Source organism: Sinocyclocheilus grahami, unplaced genomic scaffold, assembly GCF_001515645.1.
Source record: "Sinocyclocheilus grahami isolate Dianchi unplaced genomic scaffold, SAMN03320097.WGS_v1.1 scaffold821.1, whole genome shotgun sequence".
In the NCBI taxonomy this organism is placed as follows: Eukaryota; Metazoa; Chordata; class Actinopteri; order Cypriniformes; family Cyprinidae; genus Sinocyclocheilus; species Sinocyclocheilus grahami.
Window position 1 is genome coordinate 418415 of NW_015506000.1, and position 17819 is coordinate 436233.

Genomic DNA, 17819 nt, shown 5'->3' on the forward strand with positions numbered 1-17819 from the left:
CCCAAAATGCAATAAATCCATTGAATCAATATAAAAGTTATTTTTCATATTTAAACTGTTGAAAATACACAACATAGTAAGTTGATCCACATATGACAGCCTCTGAACTTGGTCAATACTAATCTTGGCACTGGACTAAAAATACATTCAATCAGTCATCGCTCACAAAACGAATTCAGCGGGTCATCTTGTTAATGCTATAAATGAATTACAACAATAAAATAAAATTTCATCATGAACATACATGAACAACAATATCACATTAAACCACAGAAATTCCAAAAGTGCATTCATCTTTGCCATGTTGCATTCATTTAGTTGACTAGTGCTATACGCTGTATTAATAAAAAACATTAATGGCATTAATAAAAACACTTACACTGACAAGCTACGCAATATCGAGTTCATAATCAAATGTGACTCATCTGCGATTATGAACATGATATTGCAATATCGCGATATGAGAAAACGCGATTTTTCAATCGCAGAGGCTGTGATTACACTCGGTCACGTGACATGCGAGAGTGAAGAGGTGTGTTTGACTTCAAAGTACGGAGTGTATGACATCAAAGTACGGCAAGATAATGCATAAGGAGACGTCCGTGCTCTCTTATAGCTCTCGCAGTACTTTGATAACACACACCCATCGGTCTAAGCAGCGCTTCTTCAAGTCAAGCGTGGGCCATCAGCAGAAAAAGAAAAGAAATAAAACCGTAAACAGCCAAAGGATGTAACTTAGAATGGGAGATGGATCGGTTTGTGAAAGCGAAGAGAAAAGCCATAGATGAAGTCGCACAGACCCAGGCAGGTGCTTGTCACTTAAAAGCTAAATGCAGAAAATATGTAGAGGCATATCTTGCTCTCGGCTTCACTCACCGTGTCTATACCAGACGCTACAGTTGACGCGTCGCGCCGCAACAGCTCTACACTGGACACGACAAAGCGACCGTTGCAAATCATTTTAACTTCGTGTCAGTATGTCATAAATAGAACAAGGCATCAGTTTAGTGTCGCGCCGCATCCAGTGTAGGCAGCGTCACTGATTATAATGATTCTACTGTATTTTGCCGCTCGCGTCCGGTGTAGACACGGTGTTTAATGTCGTTGGTGAGGAGGAAAGCCTGTGTGTGTCCTATGCCTTAGCAGACAGCATGAACCCCAGAAAAAAAAAATAATAATAGAGAGAGAATAATAATAACAGTTATTCTCTCTATGCTATTACAAGTGATGCAGGTGTTTTTTCCCTGTAGGTTTTTTATATTAAAAAAGCATAAATTTTTCATAATGTTTAGTGAAATTATTTGGTAGTCTGAGGTGGAATGGAGATTCGGGAAAGGAGGGGGGCAGTTTTTTTTATAGGTTTAAAGGGGGCACGACCAAAAAAGTTTGAGAAGCACTGGTCTAAAGTTAACAGACAGTGTTTAGTGCAGTGCACATGTTTATTACAGTGACTGTGAATGACCTAAAGTAGTGTGGTAAAGCAACAGATTTGTTTTTATATTTCTGCAATCTACTTTAGTTTGTGTGATTTGTTACTGACTTTCAGCGGGTATCGCATTTTGCGTAAAATTAAAAATTGACTTTTCAATACCGACCAGATGGTTTTTATCGCGTTTTGGAACCAAACTCTGCATATCTTCTTTTGTGTTCAACAGAAGAGAGAAACAGGTTTGGAGCAACTTGAGGGTGAGTAAATGACAGAATTTTTATTTTTGGGTGAACTGTCCCTTTTCAGAGAAATTCAATATTGAGGTTCTGTGGGTCTGTCTGAAAGCACTCTGATGGCTGTAGCGGGTCAGTGACTCGTATCGGTCCAGTCCTGAATCCTAATTGCTCAGCTTTGTCATTTTTATGTACACAGTGTTCCCGTAGAGCAAAGCAAATAAAAGAAGTCCAGTCTGTTCTCAGATTCACTCCAGATTACTGTGTTCACTGTGTCTCGCTCTTTATTTCTCCAGAAGACATCGGTGTCTTTACAATTATTGCCCCTCTTTGAGGATTAAAGGTTACAGTTTCCCCTTTGAGCAGCGGAGCTTTTACTGTAAATCATACATAAATGTTAGAATTATCCTTGGCTCGTTCTCGGGGGGAAAAAATGGTGCCGTTCGTGTGCTGTGTGTCTCCTCGTGACTTACTACTGATATCATTAAGACGATGCTGATCCCAGTCACATTATTTGATAAATAGCATATTTCCCTCTTTAAAAATAATGGTTTCATCTTTCTGATTGTTTTAAAATCTTTTTAAGGAAGTGACATCTTAATGTTTTTAATCAAATGGTTCAAACCAAAGCCTCTATCAGTATTTCGTCATGTTTACACTCATATTGGCCCCATCAAGCTCTCTGCTATATAAACATGTTTTGTTTAAAAAAAAAAAAAAAAAAATTATATTGCTTTTATAATAGTGTAAATTATGTAAATAATAACTTGCAGCACAACATTCCACCCAAATCATATCTGTGGTGCTCACAAAACAAAACATGTTGTCTACAACAAATTAGACTTTTATCCCTGAGAATTAACCATGTATATTAAATCAGTGATGATATTTATCTTTTATAGTTGACTATTTTTAAAAGATTTTTTATAAAATCGTGAAGATAAACATTACTATACAATGCAACAAAATTACTAAAAATATACTATAAATAAATATATACACAGTATATATTTCTAAATGTTTATAACTAAATAAATTAATAAATAAAAAGTTACAAATATAATATTTTATTATTATTTTGAATATTAGAGTTTTATATTTTTTTTAATATTAAACAAAATAAACTAATTTAAATAAAATACGTTTATAGATTTATATATTAAAATCTCATTAAGACTTTTATTTGATCAATGATAAACTTTGAAAACACTTTGTAATTTTTTTTAATATCCATTTTAACCTCTTTAATTCCATGAATATAACTAGTAACCAGTAATAGCTGGCATGTAGAAATATGTTTTTTAAAAAAAACTAATAAGAATAACATAAGCACATAACAAAAAAAAAAAAAAGTGTTTTATATATGTGTGTGTGTGTGCGCGTGTATACACACACTTGTTTGTTTTATAAAACATATATAAAATATGATGTATTTTATTATTAATATTGAAATATAATATTAATATTAAAATATAATTTTAATTATTAAACAAAATAAACTGATTTAAATAAAACACATTTATAAATGTATGTATAAAAATCACATTTTTCTCATTTAATCTTTTAAAACCTATTGTACATTTTCTTTTTTGTTTATTTTTCTTTTTATATTTTGCTACATTTAACATTTTTTCATTGCCACAAAAATAGCCAATCTGCTGCAATCAGAAAAGAGCCAGAAACACTGCCGCTAATTTGCGACGGCTGAGTCGCGATGATTACGCTGTTTGGATTTTGGAGGTCAGTCTGTTCAATCAAACACAGCGACTTCCCACCTTCGGGAAATTAATGAGCGCTTCTCCGCCCCGTTCACTTCCAGTCTCTCCGTCGGTGTTTCTTTCTGTGTCGGTAGAACTGGCATAGTGTTGAATTACAAACAAACAAACAAACACAACTCTTTTATAGTTGATGTGTTTCTAGTATTTTAGCAGTAATTTCTGCTGCTGGTTAAGTAGTAATGCGTGCTCTGTAGTGGCTTGCCGATACGACACCAATACTTCACCTCTGAGTTAGAGTCGCACACCGCTCTTAAAGGTCATCACTGAGAATAGAAAAATAAATGAGTCCGTCTGAAGACGTTTTTGAGGAAGCAGCTACGAGTAAAGCTAAATGTCATTGTCTTTAAGGGCACACCAAACGGGACGCAACAGTACATCATCCCGAACCCAAGGGCCTCTGTAGAGCAACACAATGAGTCACTCCACATCTGAAGTGCTCCGAGATAACAAGAGCTTGTTTGTCTATTATACAGCTATTGGCAATTTGATAGAAAGTGTCATTATGGTGTATTCGCAGCAGATGTCTGGCTTCAAACGCGTCCACTCTGCTGCAATCAGAAAAGAGCCAGAAACACTGCCGCTAATTTGCGACGGCTGAGTCGCGATGATTACGCTGTTTGGATTTTGGAGGTCAGTCTGCTCAATCAAACACAGCGACTTCCCACCTTCGGGAAATTAATGAGCGCTTCTCCGCCCCGTTCACTTCCAGTCTCTCCGTCGGTGTTTCTTTCTGTGTCGGTAGACTTATTAGCGATTGCTGAAAATTGTTTCCACAGCTAATTAAAAACAGTCCAGGTTAGCATCACGTCTGAGACGATGAGCAAATCAGCAGAATCATGACACATCCTCAATGTCTGTGCTTCGCATGATTTGGGATTTTAAAGACGTTTAAAGGAACGTTTGGGGTTCAAAAATAACTTGTTCCTCAGTTTGTACTTGTTTTGATCCCAGACAGTGTTGCACTGTAAAAAAAAAAAAAATTACGGTAAAAAAACGGCAGCTGTGGTTGGCGGAATTTTACCGTAAAAAAATACAGTAGCGATGTTTTAACTTAAATTTACAGTTAAATACCGTAATTTCATTAACTGATATAATGTTAATATACCAACCTGTTGAAGTACTGAAATCTGTTTTGTAGCTTTGTAATACACTGATAACCACCAAATGCAGGAGGTGATGAGAAAGCCACATGATGAACCAAAGCCCATCACAAGCAGCTTTTAGATAATAACATATATAGAAGGTGCACAGCGTCATTCACACAAACACTAAACACCATCACGGTAACACACATGAAACTGAAATAATGCAATAAACATTCATTTAACAACATTAGATGTAACACACAACCCTAATATACAAAACTGATAAGAAAAAACTAAGTTTTTCTAAGTTTTGAAATGCAATGCAGGGAATTCTGGGAATGTCAATTTACGGTTATTCACTGTAAATTATACGTCTTTTTAACTTTTTCAAAACGGTATACTACCGTAAAATTACATGTATAAAAAAAATACATGTAATGTCCAATACAGTTTTCACCGTATATAGTAGGGGAATTTACTGTTAAACATTTAACAGGTTTTTACTGTAGCATTTTTACAGTCTGTTACCGTTAAATTCACGGTCATTTTTTACAGTGTGTTTTAGTATTGTTTATATACTGTTTTGAATATTTTGATTTAGCTTTTATTATGTTTATCATGGTTTAATAATTTTAGATTCGTTTTCTTATAAACTAATATATGAAATTATATTTTGCACAAAGATAATGAAGCTTTTTTTTTCAGGACCATTAAGATGTTTTGTATTGCAACAATTTTCATCACCGTTAACTCACATAAAAACTATAATATTAAAAAATATTCATAATAAAATATGATTTATAATATGTATAACCTTATTTTTTTATTTATATAATAAATTAAATTATTTATATTATAGATCAAATTAAATTAAAGTTTTTATTTTATTTTTATAATATTTAAATAATAATAAAATTAAATAAAATTGTTTTTTACATTTTTTATAATGTTGAAATAATACAATTTAATTAAAGTTTTATTTTCATTTTTTTTTTAATATTTAAATAATGATAAAATTAAATTAAAGTTTTTATTTAAATTTTTTATAATATTTATATAATACAATTAAATTAAAGTGTATTCGGGTCATTTTGTGCAGATACAAGTCGTAATATTAAGGTTATGCAGTATAAATAATGAATCCGATGTATCCGATATGAGATAAATCTGATCCCGTTGATTAAAAACCCATCAAAGCGCTTCATTGGTGATCTTCAGCGCGCGCAGCTCAAATGCAGAATAACTGTGACTAGGACTGTCATATACATAACCTTATAATGAGAGCACTATTGCAAAAAATGTTGTGAATTCTTAGGGTTTAGCTGACGTTTTCAGCGTGTTGTTACAAAAATCGCGTCCACAGAAGGAGTTACACATTCTGACTACGCAACTTAGAGTTTACTTAGTTAGAGTTCATTTGATGTGCTTTTGTCATGTATTTGTCTTGTTAATTAATTAATTTATTTATTAATGTATTTATTTTACATTTGTAGTAGTGGATTAGGTGTTTTTTTTTCTCTCTCTCTCTCTCTCTATATACAGTGGGGCAAAAAAGTATTTAGTCAGCCACCAATTGTGCAAGTTCTCCAACTTAAAAAGATGAGAGAGGCCTGTAATTTTCATCATAGGTATACCTCAACTATGAGAGACAAAATGAGAAGAAAAATCCAGAAAATCACATTGTAGGATTTTTAAAGAATTAATTGGTAAATTCCTCGGTAAAATAAGTATTTGGTCACCTACAAACAAGCAAGATTTCTGGCTCTCACAGACCTGTAACTTCTTCTTTAAGAGATTTTAAAATATTATTGTATTAAATATTATATTATAATATAAATATCAAATATATATTATATTATATTGCATGTTAATGCTCTATTATTATACAAATATTATTATTTATATATTAATATTAATTTTGTGTTTGTGTGTATATCTATTTTTTTTACAATATTTTATATATGCATTTTATTTGAATGTTTTTATTTTGTTTAATAATTAAAAAAATATTAATGTTTAATTATTTAAAAAAGCATTATTACAAAAACTAAAAATATTATAATATAAATTATTATAATATTTATAAATGTATTTATTAAATTATTGTCATTTTTATATAAGAAATATATATTGTTTGTTCATGTATATATGTATATATAATTAGTATAATATTTATAAACTCTTTTGCATTTAGCAATGAAGTGTTTCATGTTTTCGTGAGATTCAACCATAGGCTCATGATCTCAGTCGTTCACTTAGTGATGAATGAACACATGGCTTCCCTCCGATTTGGTTCTGAATAGAAACTTCGTTGTGGATTTGAATCTCATTTGAGTTCTGCCATTATAGATTTGAATGTAAAGTGCTGGACGCGTGTTTTGGAGCGGGTGTGTTTTGCTGAGAGCTCCGTCTCTGTGAGGATCAGCGGCCTGACGCCCTCAAATCTGCTTTTCGTCGCCGATGCTTTCCAGGCATTTATGCAAATGTGCAGCAGACTGAACTCGACACACCTCCTCAAACTCTGTCTGCTTGCTTTGGCATTTGTGCTTTTCCTCCTCTCTCGTATTCTCCGTCTGCTCTCATGCCATTCATTATTAGTGCTGTTTGCTTGTGCTACTCTTACTGTAAGCGTGTAACTAATCCCACACACACATGCAGGATACCTCAAGCCACGAGGTTTGTTGAAGAGATGTATTGTGCTGTGTAAGTGGATTCACAGAACAAGAACTTAATATTGAGCGAGTTACGTTTTAGACGCAATAGTGTCTGTTTCACCAGCAAAAATAGTTCCAAACAAAGCCGAGCACTTGTGCATCTCAGAGCGGCACTGCGCTGTTTCGTTCCTGATTGAATCTGTTTTTGAATTAATCTTTCGAGTCAGCGATTCAATGATCCGTTTGTAAATGAATCAGCCGTTTTAATATGAATGATTCGCTGAAAGAATGATTAAATGAATCGCTTATGAAGACAGGGACTTGCTGCCAACCTACTGATGGTTTTAGTGTCAAATTTATTTATTCATGACAGGCCTAAACCAGCCAAGATACCAACACAATGTCATTGAACTATCGCTATCAAAAAATATTAAGATATATATATAATTTTTTTACTAAGATCCACTCAGAACACCACAGAAACGGAGCATTGTTACAGTGACTTTTGCAGCACAGTTTCTTCAGGAAAAAGGACAAATCTGTTTACTTTTGTTCTCTGAAAGCATCTCTCAATCTCTCTCTGTCTCAATTCAATTCAATTCAATTCAATTCAATTCAAAATTGACTGACTGCATGACTGTAAAAAAAATACAATATTGCCAAAGCTTGGAATATATGTGGAGAAACATAATAACAATGAAAAGATCAAAATTATAGAAAAAAAACATTATAAAAATTTAAACTTAAATAAGCAGTGTAACAAATTAGAACATGTGTGAACATTTGATACCACAGTGTCTAACATATAAACTCACACATGCTGAGGGTCACTGGTGTACAGTAGAGAAACACACTGAGGTCAGATACAATACACACACTACACACATTCTTATGTCTCTCTCTCTCTCTCTCTCTCTCTCTCTCTCTCTCTCTCTGTCTCTCGTTCTTCATAACCTCAGCATCACCTCCAGCGGGAAGCAGAAGCGCAGCATCCGATCGTCATTATAGATAAGCTGCTGGCTGAGATCTGCTTCACTCACAGCGTAAAATTACAGTGAGTCACGTGAAGGTTAGTTACCGCTCTGATGCCTCGCTCTCTCGGGACGAGACGTGTCCCACTAAACACACACACACACACACACACACACACACACACACACACACACACACTCTCACACACACTCTCTCACACTCACACACACACTCTTTCACACTCGTGCGCACGCACACTTGCACACTCACACTCGCACACACACTCACACACACCCTCTCTCACACTCACACTCGCACACACACTCACACTCGCACACACACTCACACACACACTCTCTCACACTCATGCGCACGCACACTCACACTCGCACACACACACACCCTCTCTCACACTCATGCGCACGCACACTCACACTCGCACACACACTCAGACTCGCACACACACTCACACACACACTCTCTCACACTCGTGCGCACGCACACTCACACTCACACTCGCGCACACACACACACACTCACACAGACACACACACGCACACGCACACATACACTCTCACACACACTCACACACACAGTCACACCCGCGCGCACACACACACACACACACAAGCACACGCACACACGCATACACACACACACACACTCACACTCGCACACACACTCACACACACACTCGCACACACACTCACACACACACAGACACACACACGCACACACACACATACACTCACACACACACTCACACACACAGTCACACCCGCGCACACACACACACACACACAAGCACACGCACACACGCATACACACACACACGCTCACACTCGCACGCACACACACACACACACACACATGCGCACACACACACTCACACACACGCGCACAATATAGTCATTATTATTATTATTATTATGGTTGTTGTTGTTTTTATAATATAAATAATAATTGTATATTTTCTAAAAAATATGTGCAATGTAATGATATATTGTTCCTCATTATTGATATTATTGTTATTATTTATTATTATATATGCAATAACTTATATATAATATAATGCTATTTATTATTATTATTATTGTCAATATTTATATTTATTACTGTTATTATATTTTATGTTACATTTTTATAATATAAATTCTACCTATATTTTATAGATGCAATAAGATATATTTTATCAATACATTATTATTATTATTATATCGAATATAATATTTTTTATAAAAATAAATGCAAAATACAGTTTCTCGGCATGAAATACTTTACTACTCTGTAGATTCTGTCACCACTGGCAGGTGAAACAAACTTAATTTGCTCCCCTCCACTCCCTCACAGCTCAAATATTGAATGCATCCCGCCTCCTTTCCTCCGAGGCCCAGCTTTGTTTACAGCCCTGATGAATTCAGAGCGTCTCCTCCCAGCTTTACCGATGGATCCGTCCCATCAGCTGGCAGTCAGCGTCTCCTCACAGACGGCTCTGGCTCTGCTGGCTTTATCTGTAGCATTTACTAAGTACATATTTACGAGCACACAACTCCTGCTAGAACAGCGGTGGGTTTGCAGGACGCCTGAACAAACACGGGCGGCAGAAACTGGATTAGTGACACATTAATGCCTGTATCTGTGTGATCCCAGCTGCAAAGATGTGCACAATATCTAACAATCACATCTCGCGGGGGCTCGGCTCGAAAACGCATCCGACCTCCTCTAATGCTGTGTGTTCACTTAAGTGTAATTGCATCCTCTGAGCAAATATCTCACACGCTTATGACTTGATTTGCTGATATCCCTTGAAATGTGCCACTTTTAAAGTGGCATTGATGCCGAAAACACGTGTCTGTCTTTTGTCGTTAAATCGATGTATTATCACCCTCATTAATGATCTGATGGGCCTCATCAAAGATTTACACCCTCACAGCCATTTATCTGAAGCAGCTCTAGTTTTTATTCAATCGAGTCATTCATTCATTATGTATGTATGTGTGCGTCTCGGGCTGAATGAGAACCGCTCTGAATGAGTGAGAAAATGATAGGAAACGACTGTTTAAAGAGTTGATGAGAATGCACTGGTGAGATGCTAAATGTGCAATTACGCAAACCTGAGCAGCGCTAATCATTTTCTTCTGAGCTAGAGGCGATTCAAAGACGAAGAGCAGCGCTACTGTGAGCAGCGCTCGCCTGAAGAATAACAGAAGAAATATCAGAATATATAGCACAAACAAATATATAGCACTTAAACCAATTTGCAGTTTCAGGTGGTTGCGATGCAGTTACTAAGCTGTTTGGAATGTTTTTTTATCGCATTACTCTTAAGTTGCTAATGCATTCTATTGGTATGTGGTTGCTAGGATATTCTATGTGGTTGCTAGGGTTTTTTGTGGGATGTTTACCGGCCCAAGTCAAGTTTTCAATCTTTTAGATGCTGCAGACCCACCAAAAAAAAAATCATGCTTCTGCGAAGACCGCCATTCCTAAAATTTTAAAAGACAGCTGTATATTTTAATTTACATTTGGTGTAAAATTAGGTCTAGAAATAATGTTGACTTAGAAATTGCTAGTACATTTTTCAAATAAATACAAAGAAATGGCAAGTCACACTGAATTACACATGACATTTTGAGGCAGAAAGACTGAAATGGTATTTTCTTGTAAAGCGTGCTGCAATAATCTGTTTTATTTATAACTTAAAAAAAAAGTATATTATAAATGTCTGTAAAATATTTGTATTTATTTACATCATGTATTATGTTGTTATTATAAATATATGTATTATTTTAAACAATTTTTACTTAATTTTTTGTTATTTATTTATTTTTAATTTGAATGTTTTTCTTCAAACTTTTTTGTCTCTAGCACAAACGTTATATAAATTATGTGCAGAAGTTTAGTACTTTGCATTGAGGGTTTTTTCTGTAGTAGTAGTAATAATAATAATAATAATATGCAGAATTGCTAAATGCATAATACAGTTTCATGGTCAGTAATAAACATTTATTATTTATTATTTAATTTTTTTGTAATTTATTTTTTTATTAATCTCCCATTGGTAGGTTTGGCAAAAAATATTTTGGACACTGATTTTAAAGTAGTAATAATAATAATAATATGAAAAATTTTAAAATACAGTTTCATGATCGGTAATATGATTTAATATTTTGTGTTTTTCACCCACAATTCATCTCCCGTTGGTAGGTGTAGCAAGAAAGAATTATGATATTTAATGTAGTATAATAATAGTAATAATAATAATAATTATATATATATATATATATATACATATATAATGAAGTATAATGATATTTTAATGTAGTAGTAACAGTTATTTAAAAATACTTTAAATGACATTTTTATTTAGTTACATTTTTAATTATTTATTTTTACATTTTTTAACCTTGTTTTTCTCTAAACATTTTGGTTTAGAGGAAACGTATTTCTAGAACACGAACACTGCAGAATAAATTGTGTGCATAAGAGGTTTTGTTCAAATCATTAACACTAACTATGAGCAATCGTAATAGTGATGTTTGCAGTTTGAGGGGAGATAATGTTGTTTCCTAGTGCACTCGAGGTAATTAAACATCATCGCATTGAGATATTGACCACAGAGAGGGCTGTCTGAAAGAGAGATGTTTTAATCGCAAAGCAAAGAGCACCGAGGCAGTTTCTGATGTTTGCAGATGCTGGCGTTTGTTTTTCCTCGTGCAGATAATCGTTTGGCCTCTCATCCGTTCTCCTCAGAGATGCTGCTAAATGAGCAGGAGTGTTGTGTTTCTCGGCGGATTCTTCCCTTCGGATCTGACCAGGAGAAACGTTAGGAGACGGTTTAATTGTTTGACGGGCCGTATGAAGACGAGTTGGAGGGAGGATCATGAGGTGTTTTGTTCGAGTGTTTTCACTTGACTGCCCTGTGAGGAAACGGCCCGTCGCTCAAGATTAGCCTCATGATGCTGAAGTGATGGAATCGTTCTGTTCCCAAACCTTCACAGACCGCTTTAGAGAAGCTGTTACAGCATTAACTAGATCGAAAGATTTAGTATTTAATCAAGTATAAGTGTATTTGTATTCAGTGTTGTGTTCAGTCTGATTTGAAACACCCTGCATTGGCGTCAACCTTCAAACATTGAGGATAGTAATCACATTTTAGTCTTATATCAGTATTTGTTTATGTTAAATGAAATATAACCAACTATTATTTCTGTTTCAGGGTTATTATAGTTGTATTTGTTTATTATTATACTAAAACTGAAACTAAAATTAAAACCATAAAAAATGTCTTTACTTGAAATAAAATGTTCACTGAAATAAAATTGAAAAAGAAAAGCAATAAAATATAAAAACCGTATTTCGGCTAGTTGCAAACACACACACACACACATACATACATATACACACATATATACATATACACACACACACACACACATATATATATACTGTATATATATATATTGTATTATTTAAAAAAAAATTTTACTTAATTTTTTGTTATTTATTTATTTTTAATTTGAATGTTTTTCTTCAAACTTTTTTGTCTCTAGCACAAACGTTATATAAATTATGTGCAGAAGTTTAGTACTTTGCATTGAGGGTTTTTTCTGTAGTAGTAGTAATAATAATAATAATAATATGCAGAATTGCTAAATGCATAATACAGTTTCATGGTCAGTAATAAACATTTATTATTTATTATTTAATTTTTTTGTAATTTATTTTTTTATTAATCTCCCATTGGTAGGTTTGGCAAAAAATATTTTGGACACTGATTTTAAAGTAGTAATAATAATAATAATATGAAAAATTTTAAAATACAGTTTCATGATCGGTAATATGATTTAATATTTTGTGTTTTTCACCCACAATTCATCTCCCGTTGGTAGGTGTAGCAAGAAAGAATTATGATATTTAATGTAGTATAATAATAGTAATAATAATAATAATTATATATATATATATATATATACATATATAATGAAGTATAATGATATTTTAATGTAGTAGTAACAGTTATTTAAAAATACTTTAAATGACATTTTTATTTAGTTACATTTTTAATTATTTATTTTTACATTTTTTAACCTTGTTTTTCTCTAAACATTTTGGTTTAGAGGAAACGTATTTCTAGAACACGAACACTGCAGAATAAATTGTGTGCATAAGAGGTTTTGTTCAAATCATTAACACTAACTATGAGCAATCGTAATAGTGATGTTTGCAGTTTGAGGGGAGATAATGTTGTTTCCTAGTGCACTCGAGGTAATTAAACATCATCGCATTGAGATATTGACCACAGAGAGGGCTGTCTGAAAGAGAGATGTTTTAATCGCAAAGCAAAGAGCACCGAGGCAGTTTCTGATGTTTGCAGATGCTGGCGTTTGTTTTTCCTCGTGCAGATAATCGTTTGGCCTCTCATCCGTTCTCCTCAGAGATGCTGCTAAATGAGCAGGAGTGTTGTGTTTCTCGGCGGATTCTTCCCTTCGGATCTGACCAGGAGAAACGTTAGGAGACGGTTTAATTGTTTGACGGGCCGTATGAAGACGAGTTGGAGGGAGGATCATGAGGTGTTTTGTTCGAGTGTTTTCACTTGACTGCCCTGTGGGGAAACGGCCCGTCGCTCAAGATTAGCCTCATGATGCTGAAGTGATGGAATCGTTCTGTTCCCAAACCTTCACAGACCGCTTTAGAGAAGCTGTTACAGCATTAACTAGATCGAAAGATTTAGTATTTAATCAAGTATAAGTGTATTTGTATTCAGTGTTGTGTTCAGTCTGATTTGAAACACCCTGCATTGGCGTCAACCTTCAAACATTGAGGATAGTAATCACATTTTAGTCTTATATCAGTATTTGTTTATGTTAAATGAAATATAACCAACTATTATTTCTGTTTCAGGGTTATTATAGTTGTATTTGTTTATTATTATACTAAAACTGAAACTAAAATTAAAACCATAAAAAATGTCTTTACTTGAAATAAAATGTTCACTGAAATAAAATTGAAAAAGAAAAGCAATAAAATATAAAAACCGTATTTCGGCTAGTTGCAAACACACACACACACACATACATACATATACACACATATATACATATACACACACACACACACACATATATATATACTGTATATATATATATATATATATATATAGAGTGAGAGAGTTCAGCTTTAGTTTTAGTTTATAAAACGCCCAAATCCACTATAATGTAATAAATAATACTGTTTTTGTGTCACATAATGTAGTTTTAAGAGTTTGAGATTAGTTTAAGAATGTAGTTGTTTAGACTTCAGAAATGCAGCTTGTTAATAAAGATAACATCTATTTGAAAATGACATCTTCTGGAATTTGAAGATCTTCGGCCAGATCTTCTGGAAATCACCGCTGGCTCTGATGTCTCTGTAGTGGTTAAACATGAGATATAATTCGTTTTGGGTAAATCTCACGGGCAGTCTTTGGTCTCCTTAATCTATTATTTGTTCCAGAGCGAATTGGTTTGGCTGAGAGCAAAATCTCATCACGTTATATTTTATGTAACTTTTTAATGCTGTATATCAGAACTCTGCCTGTTTAGTATTGGGAAACAGTGTGTGTATGTTCGTGATGGTGATTTTAGTGACATTATTCCCTCATTAGTCATAAGAGACTGTTTTTCTGAGTGAGTCCGCAGTAAAGACTTTTATATTGAAAGAGACTGAAACAGGGTTATAAAGAAGGAAGTTCTTTTTACTTTCAACAACAGCTTGTAAGACGCAGTGAGCAGCTGTCTTCAGAAATCACCCTTAACAGATTAAAGATAGTACGACAAAGATATCGCTTTCCTCAGCGGATATTCAAACTCATGTTTTATTGTGAATATGAGATTGAGCTGAAGAATGAATGCTGTATCAGACGCAGGTAATCACACTCGCTCAGTCCATCTCTCTCATAATACTCTACATAATACAGTGAGCTTTTAATACAGTGATACAGTAAGCTTTTGATGAAGCAACTCAACGTTTCTTCGTTACTAAAGTTCTAAAGGGATGTTCTGGAATTATTAAAGGATCTTGAGCTCAGCTGTTAAACTGTCAAACTGAGATCTGAATCTGTGGCGGAAGGAAGTAGTTCCGCACAAAAGAGGGTTTTTAAAGACACTTCGTTGTTGTTGTTTCTTATGTACAGTATTTACACACTCGTGCCGTCGAACTGTTGTATAAACACAATATCACACTCGTAGCCGTGAGATATGGCTGTATATCGGCACGCTGTGATTACCTGCAGCCGAATCACAGCCGTGCTGATACACAGCCATATTGTTACTCCAAAAATTATGGAGGGAGAAGCACAAGGCATTTAAGAGTGGGGATAAAGCGCTTTATAAAATTATCAAAGGCGACTTTGAAAAAGCTGTTAAAAAGGCAAAGGGAAATTATAAGTGTACGTTAGAAAACAAGTTAAAGATCAATGACACTTATGGTGTGTGGAAAGGTCTAGAGCAGATCACAGGCTATAAGAAAAAATCTCAAGTCATCTCTGATGATATTACATTAGGGTGACCATACGTGCCATTTCCCAGGACTTCGATATTGCCTAAAATATCTAGGTTTTGGCTTTGTTTGCGTGTGCAGACCGATCGGTGTATGACATCAAAGTACCATACAGACGGTTATGCTTTCGAAACGCTCTCCAGGTACTTTGATGTCAAACACTGATCGGTCTGAGCCGCACTGCTTTTAAGTCGAACACACCTAATATGTACGCGTAATTGCATCGCTTTGTCCGTAGATCCCACCTTCTCACATGCCATGATTGGTCCATTATGTACAATCAGTGGTGGAAAGAGTACTGAAAAAATATACTCAAGTAAAAGTACCATTACCTTCCAAAAAATGTAGTGTGAGTAGAGTAAAAGTACTTGTCCAAAAAACTACTTGAGTAAGAGTAAAAGAGTAGCCTATTTAAAAGTACTCATGAGTATTGAGTAGTGAGTACTGAGCTGTGGATTCTACCCCCATGATATGGGTTAAAATGAGAGCCCATTTCTCTCCAAAACGGTACCAGTTTTAGCGTTTTGCAATAAAGAAATAAAAATAACTAAACTTGATCATTTATGTTACAATTTTAACATAAATGCACATTGTTCTAGAAGGATGGCAAATTGTTATGAAAGTCACGAGACCTATTACACTCTATCCAATCACATTGATGGATAAAAATAAAATTAAAAAAAGCATGTAACGACCACAAACGGAGGAAAATAGCGGAGTAAAAGTACCGATACATCACTTAAAATGTACTCAAGTAAAAGTAAAAGTACACAATTTTTAAACTACTCAAAAAAGTACAATTACTGATAAAAACTACTTAATTACTGTAACGTGAGTATTTGTAATTCGTTACTTCACACCACTGTGTACAATGCTTGCATGTTATTGGTCAAACTACTTTTCGATCATTACCTTCAGCAAGCATGAAAACAAAGCCAAAACAAATCCTGGCCAGGACGCGTCCTGGGAAAATGGCACAATTTTCCCTATATTACATTGCCTGATGAACTTAATGCGTTCTACAGTTGCTTTGAAAATACAATGGAGGGACAGGTTGGTCAGCCGACGCTGCCCTCCTGGCCCTGTATTATAAGTCCTCCTTTTAAAATAGAGGAATATGAAGTCAGGAATCTGCTGCGGAAGCAGAACAGCAGAAAGGCAGCAGGCCCTGACTCAATATCATGTGCAACATTGAAGTGGTGTGCGTTCATCCTTGCCCCAGTATTCACCGATATATTCAACTGGTCGTTAGTGCCAAAAAAGTCGAATATTAGTTGCTTAGATGATTACAGACCAGTGGCCCTAACTTCAGTTACTATGAAAATCTTTGAGCTATTGGTGCTTGGGTATCTAATTTCTAAAATAATTCGCCTATAAGGCTAATAGGTCGGTTGATGATGCTGTGGCTCTGTGTATCCATTCAATTTTGCAACACCTTGAAGCCCCTAATACTTATGTCAGAGTCCTTTTTGTGGACTATAAATCGGCATTTAATACAATTATTCCAGTTAAACTTTTTGATAAGTTAAAGCAATTGGGGATTCAGCACTCCCTTGCTTTTTGGATTTTTTGCAGAACAGAACACAAGTAGTTAAAATTAATAATATACTTTCAAGTCTCAAAACAAATAGTGTGGGGGCCCCACAAGGATCTGTACTGTCACCGTTATTGTACTCCGTATACACTAATGATTGTGTTTCACATTGTAAATCAGTGCACATTTTTAAGTTTGCAGATGATACTACATTGATTGGTTTAATAACAAATAATAACGAATCGGACTATAGAAGGGAGGTTTCTACACTGTTCAAATGGAGTTGTACTCATAATTTGAAGTTGAATGTCATAAAAACAAAGGAAATGGTGTTTGATTTCAGACGGAGGACAAATGCTGTCTTGCCATTGACTATTAATGGTCAGGACATTAACAGTGTTCAATGTTTTAAGTTTCTCGGGACAACTATCTCTGCAACGTTAAAGTGGGACGACAACCTAAGAGGCATTATTAAAAAATCTCATCAAAGGCTTTTTTTCTTAAGACAGCTTAAAAAGTTTGGTGTATCTAAAGTTGATATGTTACATTTTTATAGAGCTGTCATTGAAAGCGTGCTGACTTTCTCACTTATAGT

The 17819-nt window shown here is 34.6% G+C and overlaps 1 protein-coding gene across 4 annotated transcripts in view; it reads left to right on the forward strand.

Annotated features, from left to right (window-relative positions):
• LOC107562391 (heparan sulfate glucosamine 3-O-sulfotransferase 1-like) overlaps positions 1-17819 on the forward strand; it is a 78508-nt gene that overhangs the window by 29162 nt on the left and 31527 nt on the right. Inside the window, exon 1 of one of the 4 annotated variants that reach the window (XM_016247019.1) lies at positions 8137-8248. The exons of the other annotated variants lie outside the window; for them this stretch is intronic. The gene's annotated coding sequence lies outside the window, so the exon portion shown is untranslated. Of the gene's footprint in view, positions 1-8136; positions 8249-17819 lie in introns of those variants that run through there. 4 annotated transcript variants of the gene reach the window in all.